This window comes from Oncorhynchus nerka, linkage group LG18, assembly GCF_034236695.1.
Source record: "Oncorhynchus nerka isolate Pitt River linkage group LG18, Oner_Uvic_2.0, whole genome shotgun sequence".
NCBI classification, from domain to species: Eukaryota; Metazoa; Chordata; class Actinopteri; order Salmoniformes; family Salmonidae; genus Oncorhynchus; species Oncorhynchus nerka.
The window spans coordinates 57,675,618-57,699,372 of NC_088413.1; the positions used below are offsets into that span (position 1 = coordinate 57,675,618).

The 23,755-nt window shown below is 43.3% G+C and overlaps 1 pseudogene; it reads left to right on the forward strand.

The window, feature by feature from the left end:
• Positions 1 to 1,704: 1,704 nt before the first annotated feature.
• On the forward strand, positions 1,705 to 21,932 carry LOC135561634 (mutS protein homolog 4-like; annotated as a pseudogene).
• Positions 21,933 to 23,755: the final 1,823 nt, after the last annotated feature.

A 23,755-nucleotide genomic window follows, 5' to 3' on the forward strand; every position in this document is an offset into this window, starting at 1 on the left:
CACGCAGGGGAGTGCTCTCTACGGTCAATAGCCTATTTTAATCCACTTGGCTTCCTAGCCACTGTCACCATACAAGGCATGCTACAACTGAGAGCTCTACGCGAGCGGAAGATTGGGATTCACCCCTTGCTGCAGACATGGAAGAGGAGTAGAACAGCTATAGCTTACCTGAAGGTCAACACTCAAGATGGAAAAAGTGTAAGCCAGACCTCACTATCCCCAGACTGGGATAGTGAGGAGAGTTGATAGTTGAGGAGATGGATCTGAAGTTTGACAGCATCACATACTATTCGGACATCAAAGTGGTGCTTTGGGTACATCCACAACCAAACAAGGCAGTTCTACGTCTATGTGAGCAACAGAGTTCAGTGTATCCGGCCAATCATATCCCCAGACCAATGGAGTTACGTGCCCACAGATCTCAACCCAGCTCACCATGGGTCTAGAGCCGTAACAGTAGCCCTCCACAGCAACATGACATGGCTGTCAGGACCAGACTTTCTTCAGAATCCAGCCCTGCACTCCAAACCTCTAGTGTTGTTTGACTTTATCAACTCTGCTTCTGATATAAGCCCACAGGTGACTAATGTCACTCAAATCTCCAAGAACCTTCTGAGCTCCAAACGCTTTGAGTGTTTCTCCAAGTGGAACAGTCTCATAAGGACAGTAGCACACTTAATACACATAGCTCGGACCTTCTCTCAGCCTGCACAATAGAGCACCTGCCATGGATGGCACATCTGTCAGAAGAAACCCACTGAAGAATAGTGTTAGAATTGCGTCAATTCAAATCTGGTATCAGGATAAATATGACAATGAGTCACCGATTGTATACTATGTATTTTTTATTAGCTAAGTAATAAGTGGTAAATGTAATTTTCGTATATATGGGCTCTCTGTCCCACCTCGCAGGGCAAAACAGAGAACTGACTTGTTCCTGACAAAGATATTATAATATACCCTGATGACAGTAGTAGTTCCGGCTTCCGAGCCGGCCTGTCAGAGTAGAGACTGGGCGTGGTTTAAACTCACCCAGCCTATCGTTGGTTGTTGTCGTACGAGCTGGTACCAGCCCCCGGGTGCTCCAGTTGATAGATGTAACTTGCTGTGTCGAGTATCTATGCGCTCATTCCCTAGATACCGTTATCACATATCTGGTTTCTGTTATTGTTAAGTTTGAGTTCTAACAAAAACGGTCTGTGGTTTGCTACACTACGTTCTGTATGTGACCGTTTTTATGTTATTCTGTATTTTTACATCATGAGAAAGGCCCATGGTCCTGAAACTGTTAACAATGTTTCAAGTCAGCTATGTTGCATAACACCTACATACATCCACACAAGCCAACAGCAGATAATATTCAATCACATATATGGTAACAGGCTATAGTGCATAACACAGAATCCTCATAATAGCTGGAAAGAGCCCAGACGAGTGTTATGCAGAGGAATTAGGTGCATAGCAGCAGAACGCAGTCTTCCTACTGACAGCAGTCTACGAAGGCTGCATCCTATCGTTGACAGTGATGGACTGCTCAACGTTTGCGCGATTTGGCCTCCATCTAAATTAAGAACAAACGATGTCAACCCCATCATCATTCCAGGTCGTCACCACCTGGCAATCTTGCTTGTGCGTCACCACCATGAGGCTGTGAAGCATTGAGAGACATTTCACAGAGGGTGCCATCCAAGCAGATGGACGAAGATGCTCCGTGGGAAGACGGAACACCAGCAGATGGCAGAACTGCCAAATGAGTGGCTGCAGGTAGCAACACCTTTCAACAACGTAGTTGTGGACGGTTTCGGCACATGGGCGGTGGTCTCACGCCGCACCAGAGGAGGACATGCCAATAGCAAAAGGTGCGCGGTGATGTTCTCATGCACAAGAGCTGTTCACATAGAAGTAATTAAATCACTAAGTGCTTCCAGCTTCATAAACGCCCTGAGAAGATTATTCTCAGAGGCATAGCAAACCAGGTACGTTCAGATTGCGGTACAAACTTTGTTGGTGATACCGAGACCTGAGGATGGATTGATCAAGTTCTAGTTCAGAAAGCACAGTGATGTATCTCCAAGAACAGAAATGTACCTACAGTTGAGGTCGGAAGTTTACATACACCTTAGCCAAATACATTTCAACTCAGTTTTTCACAATTCCTGACATTTAATCCTAGTAAGAATTCCCTGTTTTAGGTCAGTTAGGATCACCACTTTATTTTAAGAATGTGAAATGTCAGAATAATAGTAGAGGGAATGATTTATTTCAGCTTTTATTTCTTTCATCACATTCCCATTGGGTCAGAAGTTTACATGCTACCAAATACGAATTGAGTGTATTGCCTTTCAATTGTTTCACTTGGGTCAAACGTTTCGGGTAGCCTTCCACAAGCTTCCCACAATAAGTTGGGTTAATTTTGTCCCATTCCTCCTGACAGAGCTAGTGTAACTGAGTCAGGTTTGTAGGCCTCCTTGCTCGCTTTTTCAAGCAAGGAGGCCACACGCTTTTTCAGTTATGCCTACAAATTTTCTATGGGATTGAGGTCAGGGCTTTGTGATGGCCACTCCAATACCTTGACTTTGTTGTCCTGAAGCCATTTTGCCACAACTTTGGATGTATGCTTGGGGTCATTGTCCATTTGGAAGACCCATTTGTGACCAAGCTTTAACTTCCTGACTGATGTCTTGAGATGTTGCTTCAATATATCCACATAATTTTCCTACCTCATGATGCCATCTATTTTTTGAAGTGCACCACTCCCTCCTGCAGCAAAGCACCCCCACAACATGATGCTGCCACCCCTGTGCTTCACGGTTGGGATGGTGTTCTTCGTGTAACCGATGTGAAATGGCTAGCTAGTTCACGGTGGTGCACGCTAATAGCGTTTCAATCGGTGACGTCACTCGCTTTGAGACCTTGAAGTAGTGGTTCCCCTTGCTCTGCAAGAGCCGTGGCATTTGTGGAGCAATGGGTAACGATGCTTCATGGGTGTCAGTTGTTGATGTGTGCAGAGGGTCCCTGGTTCGAGCCCGGGTAGGGGCGAGGGGACGGACTAAAGTTATACTGCTACATTGATGCTGTTGACCCGGATCACTGGTTGCTACGGAAAAGGAGGAGGTCAAAAGGGGGGTGAGTGAAACCGATGTGAAATGGCTAGCTAGTTAGCAGTGGTGTGCGCTAATAGCGTTTCAATCCGTGACGTCACTCGCTTTGAGACCTTGAAGTAGTGGTTCCCCTTGCTCTGCAAGAGCCGCGTTTTTTGTGGAGCGATGGGTAACGATGCTTCGTGGGTGACTGTTGTCTGTGTATGCAGAGGGTCCCTGGTTCGCGCCCGGGTCGGGGCGAGGGGACGGACTAAAGTTATACTGTTACATTCGGCTTGCAAGCCTCCCCCTTTTTCCTCCAAACATAACGATGGTCATTATGGCCAAACAGTTCTATTTTTGTCGTCAGACCAGAGTACATTTCTCCAAAAAGTATGATCTTTGTCCCCATGTGCAGTTGCAAACCGTAGTCTGGCTTTTTTTATGGTGGTTTTGGAGCAGTGGCTTCTTCCTTGCTGAGCGGCCTTTCAGGTTATGTTGATATAGGACTCGTTTTACTGTGGATATAGATACTTTTGTACCTGTTTCCTCCAGCATCTTCACAAGGTCCTTTGCTGTTGTTTTGGGATTGATTTGCACTTTTCGCACCAAACTACGTTCATCTCTAGGAGACAGAACGTGTCTCCTTCCTGAGCGGTATGACGGCTGCGTGGTCCCATGGTGTTTATACTTGCGTACTGTTGTTTGTACAGATGAACGTGGTACCTCCAGGCGTTTGGAAATTGCTCCCAAGGATGAACCAGACTTTATTTTCCCATGATGTCACGCAAAGAGGCACCGAATTTGAAGGTAGGCCTTGAAATACATCTACAGGTACACGTCCAATTTACTCAAATTATGTCAATTAGCCTATCAGAAGCTTCTAAAGCCATGACATCATTTTCTGGAATTTTCCAAGCTGTGTAAAAGGCACAGTCAACTTAGTGCATGTAAACTTCTGACACACTGGAATTGTGATACAATGAATTATAAATTGAATAATCTGTCTGTAAACAATTGTTGGAAAAATTACTTGTGTCGTGCACAAAGTAGATGTCCTAACCAAATTTCTAAAACTATAGTTTGTTAACAATAAATTTGTGGAGTGGTTGAAAAACGGGAAAAACCAACCTAAGTGTGTGTAAACTTCTGACTTCAACTGTAGGTGTTCAACCTACCTCACTCATCCCATATGGGTGGTACATGGGAGCGGATGATTGGCATTGCACGTCGTATACTTGACTGCATGTTCCTCCAACGTGGATCTTCATGCCTTACAAATGAAGTCCTGACAACACTGACGGCCAAGGTCATTGCTGTGATGAATGCCAGGCCCCTCGTCCCAGTATCTTCAGACCCAGAATAACCCCTTATCCTCACTCCAGCTGTGCTCTTGACCCAGAAGACTGTCGTCCCCCCTTCCTCCACCAGGCAAGATCTGGGACGTAGAACTCTACAAGCAAGAGTGGAAGCAGGTACAAAGTCTAGGGGATACCTTTAGGAACAGGTGCCGGCGGGAGTATCTCTGCACGCTGCAGAGCCGACGTACGTGGCAGGACAAGAGGCTAGATCTTAAAGAAGGGAATATGGTCTTAATGAAGGACAGTCAGGCTAAAAGAAATGAATGGCCAATGGCCATCGTTGTGAAGACCCTTCACAGCCGGGACGGGATGGTGAGGAAAGTCAACTTCATAGTTCCCTCCTTGACAACTCTGAAGATCTTCTCTCGGCCTATCTCCGAAGTTGTTGTCCTTCTTACTTCATAATATCCCAGTGGTCAGAGTTAGGTTTATATGGGATCGTTAATGAGTGTTCTGGACCTGTTAGTTGTTTAGCACCCCCTAGTGGCAGTTTAAGTGCAGCAGTGTAGAATGTACCTTTTTGTGTCATGTGACAGGAAGTGTGTGACAGTAGTTACAATCCTTCAACATCCTTCTTTATAAGCTTTGTAAGATGCAATGTCTGTAAGTACATTTGTTTATTAACACAGGATAAATGTTTATCACAATTTTCCTGTTTCTGTAAAAGATTTAGTTAGCTGTTAGCTACTTTGCATTAGCTTCAGTGCTATTTCTCCCTAGGGACACCTAGTTTAGCAATATTAAGCATACAGTTGAATTCTAGTAACTTTATTTTATATTTGACTCTAAATGGAGTACTCTTATTCCTTATTTCATAAATTTAGTGCAGTTATTGTGTAAGACATTCTGTGCCCTTACTACAGTAACTGAAAATGTGTATTTTTGTGTTTATTGCAGTTTCACACTGTGATTCAAGTAAACTTCCAAAACGCCAGCCTGCTTCTCAGACTATTTTTAAGAGTGTTTAGTTAATTGGATAGCTGGATAAGGACTACTGTATGTTTAGCAAGTCCAGTATAGTGTGAAAAAAACTGTACATTTTAGAGCGTCCTTTTACTGTACCCAGCACAAGGTGCACCTGTATAATGATCATGCTGTTTAATCAACTTCTTGATATGCCACACCTGTTAGTTGGATGGATTATCTTGGCAAAGGGGAAAGCTCACTAACAGGGATGCAAACCAATTTGTGCACAACATTTGAGAGAAATACATTTTTAGTGCATACGGAAAATGTATGGGGTCTTTTATTTCAGCTCATGCAACCAGCGTATATAGTTTCTCTAAATTCGCAAATTTGAGGACTGCTAAATTCTGTAAATAAAGCTTATACACATTTTTATATTTTTAATTACAAGGCACAAGTGACTTAGCCAGGCAGGCTTATTTTGAGATGTACAGTAGCCTAGTAACTTACAAGTTGATTGCCTTTCTTTGACCCAGGTCAAGTGAATCACAGCTTCAGAGGGGGAAGGACATTTTAATATGTCCCACCCTCTGGCTCCTTGTTAGTGGGACTTCCAGACCCATAGGGGGAACCCCCAGACTTAGGAGGACACCAGGCTCAGCTGGGGCTGTAGGAATACACTGCATAAATGCCACAGACTGAACCCTCTGGTAAAGCTACAGCTCAGACACACACAGAGGAGTTGGTTTTCACTAGGCTGTCGCAGTTTGAGAGTTTAATTATTCCGCTCTCTCCATGCCTGCAGTGACCACTGGCTGCTCCTCTGTGACCTCACCACTGCTGCCTCTGTGATTGTTGCGGTGGTAGAAGGGATGGGTTGCGAGGGGAGAGTTTGGCATGGCCAGTATCAACCTGAAATGTGCAGAACTGGTTCGCTCAGTTTGCAGACACTGGGACCTATGCCAAGGTAGAACATAGTAAACAAACAGGCTGAATTAGTTTACTATCGGCAGTATCTCAGAACAGGGAGAGGCAGGCAAATTCATCTCCATGAGGCCTAGCTAAGTGCATGGTTATCTCAGTTTGTACTGAAAGTATGTTAAACTTGTCTCTCATCCACTTCCAGGTTATCACCAAGGTTCACATCCTGGTGCCACTGGAGATACTAATGCCAGACACTGCCACTACTGCCAGTGAGAAAGGCAAAGGGACCAAACCATACAACCTCATCACAGAAAACATTCAGGTACTAGGTGGTCTGCCCATACTGCTGAAGTGAGACACCTTTGTTATGTCTTATTTGTTGCCTAACCTTTATGTTTCAGTCAGTAGCTTTCACTGCAATGAGAGAAAAGGGCTGGAGTACATCCAGCAGATGTGTGCCCCAGAGATACTTGGAGTTCATTCAGAACTCCATCTATGCACCCAAATCACTGAAAGTGAGCTTCAAAAGGTAGTGAGCAGACTGCCATGACCACTCGGGCTCCTAGTGGCACAGCAGTCTAAGCCACTGCATCTCAGTGTTAGAGGCATCACTATAGACCCTAGTTCGATTCCTGGCTGAAATGACAACCGGCCGTGATTGGGAGTCCCATAGGGAGGTGCACATTTGGCCCAGTGTTGTCCGGGTTTGGCCGGGGTAGGTCGTCATTGTAAATAAGAATTTATTCTTAACTGACTTGCCTAGTTAAATAAAGGTTACACATCAGCTCAACGTCTGCCACTAACCTGGAGTTGGTTGTCAACAAAAGGACCACAGGTAGGGGGGCATGTCAGAAGTATGTGTGACAATAAAAAAAAATGTAATAAATAAATGATGCACAGGGCTGGTTGACCAGGTGGGGGAGAAGTATGGGTTGCCGATGAGCTTTAGCACAGCTCGAGGGATCATCCAGATGAAACTGGAGGGGTGGCTTCACCTGATGGGAAGATCCAAGCTGACTTCATCAAGGTACCTCTAATAGCCCATTTGAACACCTCTATAACTGGCAATACTGAACAATTGCAATGATGAATAAGTTATACAGAGCTTTAAGTGAGGGAAACTCATTACAAGGTGTCATTGCTTCATGTTCATTATTTAAATTGGGCTGTACCTGTCAGAATTGCCGTGGCTCTATATTACAACAACACGCGTCAGCATTCTCTATAGTAATGCATTTTTATACCTTTGCTGTTTTTTATAAATGACTCTTCCCTCAGGTGACAAAGCACAAGGGCAACTACAGCTTCACCACAGCAGACCTGATGAAGATTACTGATCACTGTGATTCCACATGTCCTATATGTGAGTAAAGAGGCGCTAAATAGCCTCACAATTGACCCTTTGCTAAGCCCTGACCCCCTTAGTTAATATTGCAACCTCGGCCATAATTTTCCCTGGGAAGCCCAAATCAAATCATTATTTGTCACAATACAACAGGTGTAGACCTTACAGTGAATTGCTTACTTAGAAGCCCTTAACCAACAATGCAGTTAAGAAAAATATAGTAAGTGTGAAGTAAAAAATTGCCAAGTTAAAAATAACAAATAAAAAGCAGCAGTAAAATAACAGTAGCGGTACAGGAGTTAGAGAGTCAATGTGCGGTAGTTAGTCGAGGAAATTGAGGAAATTGAGGTAATATGTACATGTAAGTAGAGTTAAAGTGACTATGAATAGATAATAACCAGAGAGTAGCAGCAGTGTAAAAGAGGGTGGGGGCAATGCAAATGGTCTGGGTAGCCATTTGATTAGCTGTTCAGGAGTACTTGGGGGTAGAAGCTGTTAAGAAGCCTTTTGGACCTAGACTTGGTGCTCCGGTACTGCTTCCCATGCGTTAGCAGAGAGAAGTCTATGACTAGGATGGCTGGAGTCTTTTTGACAATTTTTAGGGCCTTCCTCAGACACCGCCTGGTATAGAGGTCCTGGATGGCAGGAAGCTTGGCACCAGTGATGTACTGGGCCGTACACACTACCCTCTGTAGTGCTTTGCTGTTTGAGGCCGAGCAGTTGCTATACCAGGCAGTGATGCAACCAGTCAGGAGCTGGATGGTGTAGAACCTTTTGAGGATCTGAGGACCCATACCAAATCTTTTCAGTCATCCGAGGGGGGGGGAATAGGCTTTGTTGTGCCCTCTTCACAACTGTCTTGGTGTGTTTGGTGTGTTCATTTCCGGTCACAACTTGCAGACGTGTTTACGTGTTGCTGTGTGTTTTGTTGCCAACCTTACTTTGATACCTGACAACTTTACGGTTTTTACTTTTTAATTACCGTTTATATTTTTTGTTTTTCCCTCACTCAACTTTTTTTCATTCAACTTTTTCACTCCGGACGCTTTATCTGGACATGGTTCGTCAGGACTTCCAACAGCCGAAGCTAAGTAGTAACATTAACATGATGCCTTCTACTTGCAGTCACTGTATTCATAATATACAGGAGAACGATCGCCTTAAGGCGAGGATAGCTGTGCTGCAAGCCCAGCTTCAGACGCAATCTTTAGGCAAGGGTAATTTCAGTGTAGGAAAGGATGAAACAGCGTCTGTGCAACCAGTAAGTACAGATAGTAACGTCAGTATAAATCCCCTCGCACGGTCCCAGCAGCAGGACAACTTTCTCATGGCTTCTGGAGGGAAATGCTGTAGGAATGCTAGAATTTGTAGATAATTGGCCCTCTTTCTGGGACTCACCCACAAACAGGACCAAGCCTGGCCTGCTGAGGAGTGACTGACTCCATCCTAGCTGGAGGGGTGCTATCCTCTTATCTACCAACATAGACAGGGCTCTAACTCCTCTAGCTCCACAATGAAGTAGGGTGCAGGCCAGGCAGCAGGCTGTTAGCCAGCCTGCCAGCTTAGTGGAGTCTGCCACTAGCACAGTCAGTGTAGTCAGCTCAGCTATCCCCATTGAGACCGTGTCTGTGCCTCGACCTAGATTGGGCAAAACTAAACATGGCGGTGTTCGCCATAGCAATCTCACTAGGATAAATACCTCCTCCATTCCTGACATTATTGAAAGTGATCGTGATACCTCACATGTTAGATCCCTTATTTCAAAGGCAGTTATAGTCAATGAACTAATCACTCATCATAATCTTGATGTGATTGGCCTGACTGAAACATGGCTTAAGCCTGATGAATTTACTGTGTTAAATGAGGCCTCACCTCCTGGTTCCACTAGTGACCATATCCACCGTGCATCCCACAAAGCCAGAGGTGTTGCTAACATTTACGATAGCACATTTCAATTTACAACAAAAAAGAAGACATTTGTCTTTTGAGCTTCTAGTCATAATCTATGCAGCCTACTCAATCACTTTTTATAGCTACTGTTTACAGGCCTCCTGGGCCATATACAGCGTTCCTCATTGAGTTCCCTGAATTCCTATTGGACCTTGTAGTCATAGCAGATAATATTCTAATTTTTGGTGACTTTAATATTCACATGGAAAAGTCCACAGACCCACTCCAAAAGGCGTTCGGAGCCATCATCAACTTAGTGGGTTTTGTCCAACATGTCTCTGGACCTACTCACTGTCACAGTCATACTCTGGACCTAGTTTTGTCCCATGGAATAAATGTTGTGGATCTTAATGTTTTTCCTCATAATCCTGAACTATCGGACCACCATTTTATTACGTTTGCAATTGCAACAAATAATCTGCTCAGACCCCAACCAAGGAGCACCAAAGGTCGTGCTATAAATTCCCAGACAACACAAAGATTCCTTGATGCCCTTCCAGACTCCCTCTGCCTACCCAAGGACGTCAGAGGACAAAAATAAGTTAACCACCTAACTGAGGAACTCAATTTAACTTTGCGCAATACCCTAGATGCAGTTGCACCCCTAAAAACATTTGTCATAAGAAACTAGCTCCCTGGTATACAGAAAATACCCGAGCTCTGAAGCAAGCTTAGAGAAAATTGGAACAGAAATGGCGCCACACCAAACTGGAAGTCTTCCGACTAGCTTGGAAAGACAGTACCGTGCAGTATCGAAGAGCCCTCACTGCTGCTCGATCATCCTATTTTTCCAACTTAATTGAGGAAAATAAGAATAATCAGAAATTTCTTTTTGATACTGTCGTAAAGCTAACTAAAAAGCAGCATTCCCCAAGTGAGGATGGCTTTCACTTCAGCAGTAATAAATTCATGAACTTCTTTGAGGAAAAGATCATGATCATTAGAAAGCAAATTACTCTTTAAATCTGCGTATTCCCCCTTGAAAGCTCAGTTGCTCTGAGTCTGCACAACTCTGCCAGGACCTAGGTTCAAGAGAGAGACTCAAGTGTTTTAGTACTATATCTCTTGACACAATGATGAAAATAATCATGTCCTCTAAACCTTCAAGCTGCATACTGGACCCTATTCAAACTAAACTACTGAAAGAGCTGCGTCCTGTGCTTGGCCCTCCTATGTTGAACATAATAAACGGCTCTCTATCCACCGAAGGTGTACCAAACTCACTAAAAGAAGCAGTAATAAGGCCTCTCTTGAAAAAGCCAAACCTTGACCCAGAAAATATAAAAAACTATCGGCCTATATCGAATCTTCCATTCCTCTCAAATTTTAGAAAAAGCGGTTGCGCAGCAACTCACTGCCTTCCTGAAGACAAACAATGTATACAAACTGCTTCAGTCTTGTTTTAGACCACATCATAGCACTGAGACTGCACTTGTGGTGGTAAATGACCTTTAAAATGGCATCAGACCGAGGCTCTGCATCTGTCCTCATGCTCCTAGACCTTAGTCCTGCTTTTGATACCATCGATCACCACATTCTTTTGGAGAGATAAGAAACCCAAATTGGTCTACACGGACAAGTTCTGGCCTGGTTTAGATCTTATCTGTTGGAAAGATATCCGTTTGTCTCTGAATGGTATGTCCTCTGACAAATCAACTGTAAATTTCGGTGTTCCTCAAGGTTCCGTTTTTTGACCACTATTGTTTTCACTATATATATATTTTACCTCTTGGGGATGTCATTCGAAAACATAACGTTAACCTCTCTGTGCACCGAACCCGTTAGCAGGATTAAATTCGACAACATACGGTGATCGCTACATAAAAGTGTCTCACATGGGTCGAAAGCCTAGAGTCTTGCTAATCCAACTGCCTTGTCAGATTTAAAAAAGGATTTACTGCGAAAGAATACGATACGATTATCTGAGGATAGAGCCCCATTAAAAAAAACTATTTCAACCAGCACAGGCGGAACAACATCACAAATTGCAATAAAATAAATAGTTTACCTTTAACGATCTTCCTCTGTTTGCAATCCCAATGCTCATTGTTACACAATGAATAGGCTTTTGTTTGATCAAATCCATTTTTATAGCCTAACACGATACATTTTGTGAACCGCTTGTGTCGTGAATTCCGTCTCATTCCATTTTCGACGACACATTCGATGTAAATACACACACTAAACGTGACTTTATCCAGTCATGTTTGGTTTCATTGCAATCAACTGGTTTGTTTGTAACACAACCAAACGTGATGGGTCATTTCGCGGGACGTATTGACTGAAAGAAACCGATTTGAAGACAACAAGTAATGACATCATTGTGCACCAATGATATGACCGCTGTTTCGTTGATTGACTGTATTTTAACCCAATGACCACTGATCGTCTTGAAATCTAGCTGGGTAGATAGCCAATGAGCTGAGGTAAACGGCAATATGTAATGTTTATGTGTTGGAAGACCAACCTATGTAGTAAACTCCAGCGTAAAGAGGGTCATTCGCCATTGAAGATTCATACCGGAAGGAGCCACACATGTTACGCACAGCGTTATTTTGGTAAAGCGCATCTTCAGCTGTTTATATATCAATCAGTATGGCGACTAAGTCAGGGAATGCTAAATCTAAGTCTAGATATACAGATGTACACACAATTTTAGAAGAAATTGATCGGGAAAGTGAGACAGAGATTGTTGGAGGACGATTAATTTAGCGATTCCCAAATGGAGGAATATTTTTGAACGGAGAGGACATCGTTTTGGACTGGTAAGTTATTCTCATGCTAATGCCGTTGTTTGAAATTAATAATATAAAATATTATTTGTGATTTTTTAACATTTTAGTAGCAATATATAAAAATGTAATGAAATGTGTAAAGTACACGTTGGCTATACATTGTGTGACCCATAGCCTATGTTTGTGTGTGTATATATACTGTACATATTGTGGATTAGAGGGTGCATGGCCGAGATGCATGTCTGCCGCTCCACCCCACCCCACCCCCACATGAAATAGCCTATTTGAGGCTGTTGGGGGGGGGAGGCAGGCCCACAACAATGCCAAAGTGAAATGGAGACAGTAGATCTAGCTGGTCTGTCATAATATAAATGAGACAGTAGATCTAGCAGGTCTATAATAATATATTCAACCTAATGTTCCCTGTACTCTATACAGTGCCGTGCGAAAGTATTCGGGCCCCCTTGAACTTTGCGACCTTTTGCCACATTTCAGGCTTCAAACATAAAGATATAAAACTGTATTTTTTTGTGAAGAATCAACAACATGTGGGACACAATCATGAAGTGGAACGACATTTATTGGATATTTCAAACTTTTTTAACAAATCAAAAACTGAAAAATTGGGCGTGCAAAATTATTCAGCCCCCTTAAGTTAATACTTTGTAGCGCCACCTTTTGCTGCGATTACAGCTGTAAGTCGCTTGGGGTATGTCTCTATCAGTTTTACACATCGAGACTGAAATTTTTTCCCATTCCTCCTTGCAAAACAGCTCGAGCTCAGTGAGGTTGGATGGAGAGCATTTGTGAACAGCAGTTTTCAGTTCTTTCCACAGATTCTCGATTGGATTCAGGTCTGGACTTTGACTTGGCCATTCTAACACCTGGATATGTTTATTTTTGAACCATTCCATTGTAGATTTTGCTTTATGTTTTGGATCATTGTCTTGTTGGAAGACAAATCTCCGTCCCAGTCTCAGGTCTTTTGCAGACTCCATCAGGTTTTCTTCCAGAATGGTCCTGTATTTGGCTCCATCCATCTTCCCATCAATTTTAACCATCTTCCCTGTCCCTGCTGAAGAAAAGCAGGCCCAAACCATGATGCTGCCACCACCATGTTTGACAGTGGGGATGGTGTGTTCAGCGTGATGAGCTGTGTTGCTTTTACGCCAAACATAACGTTTTGCATTGTTGCCAAAAAGTTCAATTTCTGTTTCATCTGACCAGAGCACCTTCTTCCACATGTTTGGTGTGTCTCCCAGGTGGCTTGTGGCAAACTTTAAACAACACTTTTTATGGATATCTTTAAGAAATGGCTTTCTTCTTGCCACTCTTCCATAAAGGCCAGATTTGTGCAATATACGACTGATTGTTGTCCTATGGACAGAGTCTCCCACCTCAGCTGTAGATCTCTGCAGTTCATCCAGAGTGATCATGGGCCTCTTGGCTGCATCTCTGATCAGTCTTCTCCTTGTATGAGCTGAAAGTTTAGAGGGACGGCCAGGTCTTGGTAGATTTGCAGTGGTCTGATACTCCTTCCATTTCAATATTATCGCTTGCACAGTGCTCCTTGGGATGTTTAAAGCTTGGGAAATCTTTTTGTATCCAAATCGGGCTTTAAACTTCTTCACAACAGTATCTCGGACCTGCCTGGTGTGTTCCTTGTTCTTCATGATGCTCTCTGCGCTTTTAACGGACCTCTGAGACTATCACAGTGCAGGTGCATTTATACGGAGACTTGATTACACACAGGTGGATTGTATTTATCATCATTAGTCATTTAGGTCAACATTGGATCATTCAGAGATCCTCACTGAACTTCTGGAGAGTTTGCTGCACTGAAAGTAAAGGGGCTGAATAATTTTGCACGCCCAATTTTTCAGTTTTTGATTTGTTAAAAAAGTTTGAAATATCCAATAAATGTCGTTCCACTTCATGATTGTGTCCCACTTGTTGTTGATTCTTCACAAAAAAATACAGTTTTATATCTTTATGTTTGAAGCCTGAAATGTGGCAAAAGGTCGCAAAGTTCAAGGGGGCCGAATACTTTCGCAAGGCACTGTATATATCTGTTTATTATACCTGTTGATACAGGGCTCATATGTGAAACTATTCTAACTGAACATTTTCTTTCACAGTGACACTGACTCTGAATGGGAGCCCCCAGTGCCAAGGTGTCCATCCCCCACTGAAGCTGGTTCATCCAGCCTGTTGTCTCAGCGCTACTGGGGCATGGACCGCAAAAAATGTCCCCATTCCAACTGCAATAAAGGACTACAACAAGAGCATGGGAGGTGTGGACCTGTCAGATGCGCTGCTAGGCTATTACAATGTTCTCCATAAGATGATGAAATGGTACAAGACTTTCTATTATTTCATCGACATTGCTGTGGTGAATGCATTCATCCTACACAAGGAAATGGCTAAGAGCTGTGGAAAGCCCCCCAGCTAGCCTTCAGAGAGCTGCTCATCAAGGAGCTCGCTGGCTACAACACCACAGCACCACTGCACCACATTCTGGCCCCTCTACCTCTGTCCCTTCTGCTCCTGCCACAAGTGGTGTTCCTCTGCCCAAATGTATTTCTGCAGGCATGGATGTGCCTCAGGGCCAAAAGGGCACAGCATGGAGGCGTCGCTGTGTTCTTTACAAAATGAAGTCCCCCATCACCTGCACCACATGCTTGGTGACCTTCTGCTTTACAGCAGAAAGAGACTGCTATGGCACCTGGCATCAGCAGCACAATATTGTGTAGAGGACTGAGGGTCTTCCAAATATTGAGTGTTATTTTGTAAATGTATATATTTTTTTTCATGTTTTTTCTCTATTTTTTGGGAGGTGTGTTAGAATACCATTTTGGTATTTTGTATATAGTTATTCCATTCAAAATGTATAACTTCACCAATTTGGCCACTTGGGTACATTTGGGCTACTTGTGTGGGACACCTGGGTGACTTCATGATAAATGTCATGTAGCACACTCATTTTGGAAGTTATCATTCTGAAACTTTGCACAAGTACTGTTGCCATCTTACGTTTTTCACTAAAATTGTCCCCATCATCCTATCTGAATGTTTGTTTTGTCTTGTTCATTTTAAAGATGATACAACAATAATAAAAAAACGTATGTTTTTTTTCCATTGTATTATCTAAATCAGATCTATTGTGTTATATTCTCCTACATTCAATTCACATTTACACAAACTTCAGGGTGTTTTCTTTCAAATGAAACCAAGAATATGCATATCCTTGGTTCTGGGCCTGAGCTACAGGCAGTTAGATTTGGGTATGTCTTCAGGCAGAAATGGAAAAAAGTAGGTGGGTAGCTGTAAGAGGTTAACTTTCACTGCTATGCGGATGACACACAGCTGTACATTTCAATGAAACATGGTGAAGCCCCAAAATTGCCCTCGCTAGAAGCCTGTGTTTCAGACATAAGGAAGTGGATGGCTGCAAACTTTCTACTTTTAAACTCAGACAAAACAGAGATGCTTGTTCTAGGACCCAAGAAACAAAGAGATCTTCTGTTGAATCTGACAATTAATCTTGATGGTTGTACAGTCGTCTCAAATAAAACTGTGAAGGACCTCGGCGTTACTCTGGACCCTGATCTCTCTTTTGACAAACATATCAAGACTGTTTCAAGGACATATTTTTTCCATCAACGTAACATTGCAAAAATCAGAAACTTTCTGTCCAAAAATGATGCAGAAAAATTAATCCATGCTTTTGTTACTTCTAGGTTAGACTACTGCAATGCTCTACTTTCCGGCTACCCGGATAAAGAACTAAATAAACTTCAGTTAGTGCTAAACACGGCTGCTAGAATCCTGACTAGAACCAAAACATTTGATCATATTACTCCAGTGCTAGCCTCCCTACACTGGCTTCCTGTTAAGGCAAGGGCTGATTTCAAGGTTTTACTGCTAACCTACAAAGCATTACATGGGCTTGCTCCTACCTATCTTTCTGATTTGGTCCTGCCGTACATACCTACACGTACGCTACGGCCACAAGACGCAGGCCTCCTAATTGTCCCTAGAATTTCTAAGCAAACAGCTTGAGGTAGGGCTTTCTCCTATAGAGCTCCATTTTTATGGAATGATCTGCCAACCCATGTGAGAGATGCAGACTCGTTCTCATCCTTTAAGTCTTTACTGAAGACTCATCTCTTCAGTGGGTCATATGATTGAGTGTAGTCTGGCCCAGGAGTGTGAAGGTGAACGGAAAGGCTCTGGAGCAACGAACCACCCTTGCTGTCTCTGCCTGGCCGGTTCCCCTCTCTCCACTGGGATTCTCTGCCTCTAACCCTATTTCAGGGGCTGAGTCACTGGCTTACTGGTGCTCTTTCATGCCATCCCTAGGAGGGGTGCGTCACTTGAGTGGGTTGAGTCACTGATGTGATCTTCCTGTCTGGGTTGGCGCCCCCCCTTGGGTTGTGCCGTGGCGGAGATCTTTGTGGGCTATACTCGGCCTTGTCTCAGGACGGCAAGTTGGTGGTTGAATTTATCCCTCTAGTGGTGTGGGGGCTGTGCTTTGGCAAAGTGGGTGGGGTTATATCATCGGATGGGGCCACAGTGTCTCCTGACCCCTCCTGTCTCAGCCTCCAGTATTTATGCTGCAGTAGCTTGTGTCGGGGGGCTAGGGTCAGTTTGTTATATCTGGAGTACTTCTCCTGTCTTATCCAGTGTCCTGTGTGAATTTAAGTATGCTCCCTCTAATTCTCTCTTTCTCTCTCTCGGAGGACCATGCCTCAGGACTACCTGGCATGATGACTCCTTGCTGTCCCCAGTCCACCTGGCCGTGCTACTGCTCCAGTTCCAACTGTTCTGCCTGCGGCTATGGAATCCTGACCTGTTCACCGGACCTGCTACCTGTTCCCGACCTGCTGTTTTCAACGCTCTAGAGACTGCAGGAGTGGTAGAGATACTCTTAATGATCGGCTATGAAAAGCCAACTGACATTTAGTCCTGAGGTGCTGACTTCCTGCACCCTCGACAACTACTGTGATTATTATTATTTGACCATGCTGGTCATTTATGAAAATTTGAACATCGTGGCCAGCCAGAAGAGGACTGGCCACCCCTCAGTCTTGTTCCTCTCTAGGTTTCTTCCTATGTTCTGACCTTTCTAGGGAGTTTTTCCTAGCCGCCGTGCTTCTACACCTGCATTGCTTGCTGTTTGGGGTTTTAGGCTGGGTTTCTGTACAGCACTTTGAGATATCAGCTGATGTACGAAGGGCTATATAAATACATTTGATTTGTTTGGACCATGATAGTTTGTTGGTGATGTGGACACCAAGGAACTTGAAGCTCTCAACCTGTTCCACTACAGCTCCGTTGATAAGAATGGGGGTGTGCTCATCCTCCTTTTCCTGTAGTTCACAATCATCTCCTTTGTCTTGAACACATTGAGATAGAGCTCGTTATCCTGGCACCACACGGCCAGGTCTCTGACCTCCCTATAGGCTGTCTTGCCGACAACACAAACTTAATAATGGTGTTGGAGTCGTGCCTGGCCATTTAATTATATATATATTTAACCTTTATTTAAATAAACAAGTTAGTTAAGAAGGTAACCATATCTGCCACGCTGATCCTCAACACGAGGGCCCCTCATGGGTGCGTGCTCAGTCCCCTCCTGTACTGCCTGTTCACCCAAGACTGTATGGCGGTGGCAGGTAGCCCAATGAGCGTTGGGCCAGTAACCGAAAGGTTGCTGGATCAAATCCCAGAGCTTACAAGGTAAAAAAATCTGTCATTCTGCCACTGAACAAGGCCAGTGGCAGTACAGGAGGGGACTGAGCACGCACCCATGAGGGGCCCTCGTGTTGAGGATCAGCGTGGCAGATATGGTTACCTACCCTTACCACCTGGGGGCGGCCCGTCAGGAAGTCCAGGATCCAGTTGTTTAATCCCAGGGTCCTTAGCATAGTGATGACCTTTGAGGGCACTGTGGTGTGCTGAGCTGTCGTCAATTAATGGCATTCTCACGTAGGTGTTCCTTTTGTCCCGGTGGGAAAGGGCAATAGAGACTGCATCATCTGTGGATCTTTTGAGTCCGTATGCAAATTGGAGTGGGTCTAAGCTTTCTGGGATAATGGTGTTGTGAGCCATGACCGGCCTTTCAAAGCACTTCTTGGCTACAGATGTGAGTGCTATGCGTCGGTAGTCATTAGTCATTTAGGCAGGTTCCCTTACACGGAACTCAAACTGGCTGCGCACGTGCGCCATCGTGTGCCAATGTGCATAAATGTGTTTTGTCCCCCCACACCAAACGTGATCAAGGCACGCAGGTTAAAATATCAAAACAAACTCTGAACCAATTATATTAATTTGGGGACAGGTCGAAAAGCATTAAACATTTATGGCAATTTAGCTAGTTAGCTTGCACTTGCTAGCTAATTTGTCCTGGGATATAAACATTGAGTTGTTATTTTACCTGAAATGCACAAGGACCTCTACTCTGCCAATTAATCCACACATAAAACAGTCAACCAAATCGTTTCTAGTCATCTCTCTTCCTTCCAGGCTTTTTCTTCTCTTGACTTCATATTGCGATGGGCAACTTTCATAAATTAGGTGCATTACCGCCACTGACCTTGTTCGTCTTTCACACCCACTTGGGTATAACCAATGAGGAGATGGGAGAGGCAGGACTTGCGGCACGATCTGTGTCAGAAATAGAACTGATTCTATTTTAGCCCTTGGCAACACAGATGCTCAATGGTGCGTGCAATAATTGAATAACATACATTTATTAATCTATTTTGCCATGCTTGCGTGTGGTCTGCCATTTAGTGTTCTTGGGCATAGGGACTATGGTGGTCTGCTTGAAACATGTTGGTATTACAGACTCCGTCTTGGTAATCAGTCTTCCGGAACAGCTGATGCTCTCATGCATGCTTCAGTGTTGCTTTCCTCAAAGCGAGCATAGAAATAATTTAGCTCGTCTAGTAGGCTCGTGCCACTGGGCAGCTCACGGCTGCCCATTTAACCACTAACGAAATCCCCTCACATCGATCCAAACTAGGTTTTGCTAATCAGGAAACTCTTGGGTATGTTGTGGTGAACTGTCATTATAATTGCTTTACGGTGAACCTGGTAAAATTGTTTGTAGTATAGCTAGCCACTGAATGGCATTGAATTCAGTCAGCGTGCAGTGAAAGCTATAACTACTTTTGGAGCAAACCAGTGCTCTAAAATCGTATCCTGATGTCAACAGCAGATGAGAGTTGTATTCATAACATTGCTAACTTAACTAGTTAACATACATTTTGATAAAAAAAGTTATATTAAGTGACTAGCTTAGTAACGTTTGGTGGTCAATGAGACAGAGAGCTAGCTAGTAGCTAACCAATTGAACTTGCAAACATTATAACAAAAGTATAATTTCTGATTTAAAAAAATACTCAAACAGGCTCTGCATTTCAGCAATCACAGTAGCAAGTCGTCCTGGTGCACAGTTTAATTATTTAGCCATTGAAACATGTTTTTTTTGCCATTGCACTCACTGGCTTTCATGCGATATAAACGTGAGCTTGTCCAAGGTGTCAGATTTGATGACAGTTGTTATCCATTGGAGTGCTGCCATTGGTTGCCCAAAATTATGGGGAAGAGCTACATTTGAGCTACATTGTTCTGATTGACCAACCGACCGTTTATTTCTGTATTTATCAAGTGGCATGAAATAAAACTGGGGGAAATTGGATGTACTGATTGTTTACCCAGTAGATGGGGCTGTTTGGTTTGTTGTGGAGTTTTAGATCATGTTGACTGACCTGTTTACACCTGTCTCTTCCCAGGGTGGTACCAGCTGCTGAGTACAGTTCATGAGCATATCCACTGCCTATACAAGCTGTCCGATGCTGTGTCTATGCTAGACATGCTGCTGTCACTAGCCAATGCATGCACCATCTCAGACTGTTAAGCAGGAAAGTGAATAAATGTAATCAATTAAACATTTTTCACCCAACATTTTTAGAACATAAAAACAGTTGTTCAAATTCATAGACACGCTAACCATATGATCCAGTCAGATTCAAGCTATCCCTGGAGTTGGTTGACCTCAGTCTAGTCAGTATCTGAAGAAACAACCACCCACTCATCCTTCTCACATAGCAGCCAGTCAATGCAGCATGATTGAATACAGTGCGTCAGCAGCAGCGCCCTCTCTTCTCCTCTCTGATTGACAAAGAGGCTGCTGTGCTCTGCTGTCTATGTAACATTGGTTGCCCTGTCAGCTTCAGTTGTCTGGGCAGCAGCCCCAATAGCAATGTGGTTGGTAACCACTTGCCCCCCCAGCTGTCTGAAAGGATCTCTGTAGAGACACGTGCTGACTGCCGGCCTTCTCCAACTCATTCCTCTCACTTTCAGATGACCCGAGTTACGTAACCGTTACTGTATTTGACCAGACCAATCTCTCTGCATTACACGACAACTGTAGATGTCTGTTTTGACTGCATGTACTGTACGCTAGTAGTGTTTGGAATTCACATGAAATTAGTAATAAAATAACAAACGCAACTGAATTTCATTCACAGCAATTCAACCCAGATGGATTTTTTAAATTTACCAACAATGTAATTATCAATAATTAAAGTGTTCTTCCTGAAGTTATCCTGCTTTGTGACTGCAACGCGTCCTTAGTTCACAGACACACTGGCCATCAAGCAGGGTCGTTACCCCATTCTGGATCTTATCACTGGCCAGCAGCCCATGTCCAACAACAGCTACATCTCTGAGGGCAGCAACATTGTCATCATCGCTGGGCTCAACATGAGTGGCAAGTCCACCTACCTCAAACAGGTGGTGCTGTGCCAGATCATGGCTCAGATAGGTAGGTGGAGAAACCACACACTTCATTCAAAATGGAATGTTGTTTTATTAGTACCTGAATTAACTTAATTTTCAGTGTGCCAGTGTTGTAACCATTCAACAGGCTTACTCACAGGTTATTTATATAATGAGTCTGATTTGTCCTAGGCTCTTTTGTGCCTACTTCCGCATTGCTGAACAGATTTTCACCAGAATCGGGGTGGATGACAACTTTAAGACAAACTCCTCAACCTTCATGGTGGAAATGAAGGTGGTACATTTTCAATACATACTGGCCTTTCTGATGCAGTGATATGGTATGGACTTTTAAAATCTTGGCAAAATAGTTTTGTTTCATTTTGTCTGGGTATTCCCAAGGTCTCTTATATAATCCATAATGTGAAGTGACAAATCTCTCATCATAGACGCGCTTGGGTGTAGCACCAGTGCTGAGTGGGGCGTAGTCATATGTCAATCTATCTGCAAGTTCTTCATTAGCCTCAGGGTAGGTGCACTGTCCAACCAGCACAGTGCCTCTGTCTGAAACAATAGATGATTAATTGGATTGTTGTGTATGAATCATAGAAGCCTTAATTTTCTTTGACTTCCTGTTACTTGCACTGCTCAGATCAAACTATCATCAGTTAAATGTGTACTCCGCTCTGTTTCCCTGGTGGTCTCAGGTGTTCACTCTGTTTGCCACACACTTCCTGGAGCTACAGTATGTGAGCTGGAGACATTGTACCCCAATGTGGAAAACCAGCACATGGAGGTTCAGCACACCTGCACTGGCAACACAGGTACAGAGGAAATATGATTGAACATTCTTAAAGGGGTGCTGAACTTCCTGGTTTACCCTCGGTTGCAATTCTCCTCATTAGGAAATGCGACTGAGAACAAGATTTGGGTTTGGAGGCAGGCTTTGACGTGTGTGTTCAAATGTGGAAAGCGTTTGTACTTTAACTTTGCCAAATACTACACAGTTAGTCACTCACCCTTCTAGAAAACGTGAAACAGCCTAATCAGATCTTGTCTGGAAGTTTCCTAGACTAGCTAGCCAACTTCTTTCGCCAATTAGTTTCAGCCAGCTGTGTGCAACAGTAGAAAAGTTGGCTATCCAATCTGTGGGGCTAGTTAGGGACGGTCAATAAATTACACAATGTAAATTAGACAATATTTTCATGTTGCACACCTTTTAGTTGTCTCATTAAATGCTTTCAACATCATATATTAATTTCTGTAATTTATAGTTGGTCTAAGTCATTTGGTGCTATTGACATTTAAATATACATTGTGTAATTTACTGAGGTCCCCAACTAGCCCCTTAGGCTTAGGGGATATTGAATGTCAAACCAAATTGGACATGGGCATTACAATTGGGTCTAATTGTTGATTACTTAGGTACTGCCAGCTGTGGGCAGGATTTAAATAAACCTAACCCAAGTAAAACTGTTATGGTGCCCGTTACTCTGTGACATACCATTCCCCCCCCCTAATTATCTCACAAATCTCAGTTTTGGATTAGATACTTTTACCAAAATGATCCTATTAAACACTAAGTCAATTTTAGAATAAATGTTTGACTCATTGATGCCACAAAGGCAGTTTTCAAAAGGATAAGATGCTTATTACGTAAGGTTACTCTTTAACATTGTCCAATCATTAACCTAAATAGCAAAAGGTTTACTGTAATGTTTAACTTGCAGGTCTGAGGGCTGCAGAGATGATTGCACTGCCTACAACCATAATCCAAGAAGGATTCCCAGTAGGCTATTTCTTCTTGTTATTTAGATCAAATGTACCTTCCATCTTATTCTGTGGTCCCTGCTGGTCTGTCAACATGTCGTCTTCCTCCTCTGTATCACCTGGCCACCCGGCTCCTGTAAACATCCAGGGACTCCATACTGGACCTTGACAGCCTGCGAATCTATCTAAAGGGCCCGAAAAGACACTATGAAACAGAAGAACATGTGTCCATGGAGACTGTCAGGTTGGGATGGGTCGATGGAGGTGAGAGGAATTGAAGAAGCTTGTGGATTTAAATTATGCTGTTTGCTACAAAATAGGTTAAATAAAAATATCCTATATGATATTAAATTACAAGTTGTTAGGTGTAATATTTTCAATGTTTCTGTCATATTTTCATAAATAGTTCATTATTAATGTGACATTAAGTGGGACAAGGGACAGGGGCCCAAATGTAAACCGCCATGTAGGTTTAAAACCCCTAGAGCTAGCATGGAAACCCGACATAGTATTTAATTCTACGTCGGGCATTAATGAGCATTTGGGTCAGGAAAGTTTCCTCTCATGACCACTACAAGCCAGTATGTTGTTTAATTGTATTTGAACTTACTTTACCGGTTGTCCATGTGGTTTTTGCAAGTAGGAATGTGTAAGAATAATTACAACTTTTCAAAGCGCTGGTGGTAGTGCATTCAGATTTCTATCACCTCAAGCATCACAAGATAAATACTTGCCGAGCTCGTGCATGTGTTTACATGGTTCTTGGCATTCTTATGGTGATAGAAATCCGAATGCACTACCAGTGCTTTGAAAAGTTTGTAATTATGCTTTCTGGTGGATATTGTCCAACATTCCTACCCGCAAATAGACCAACCGGCAAAGTAATTTAAAATA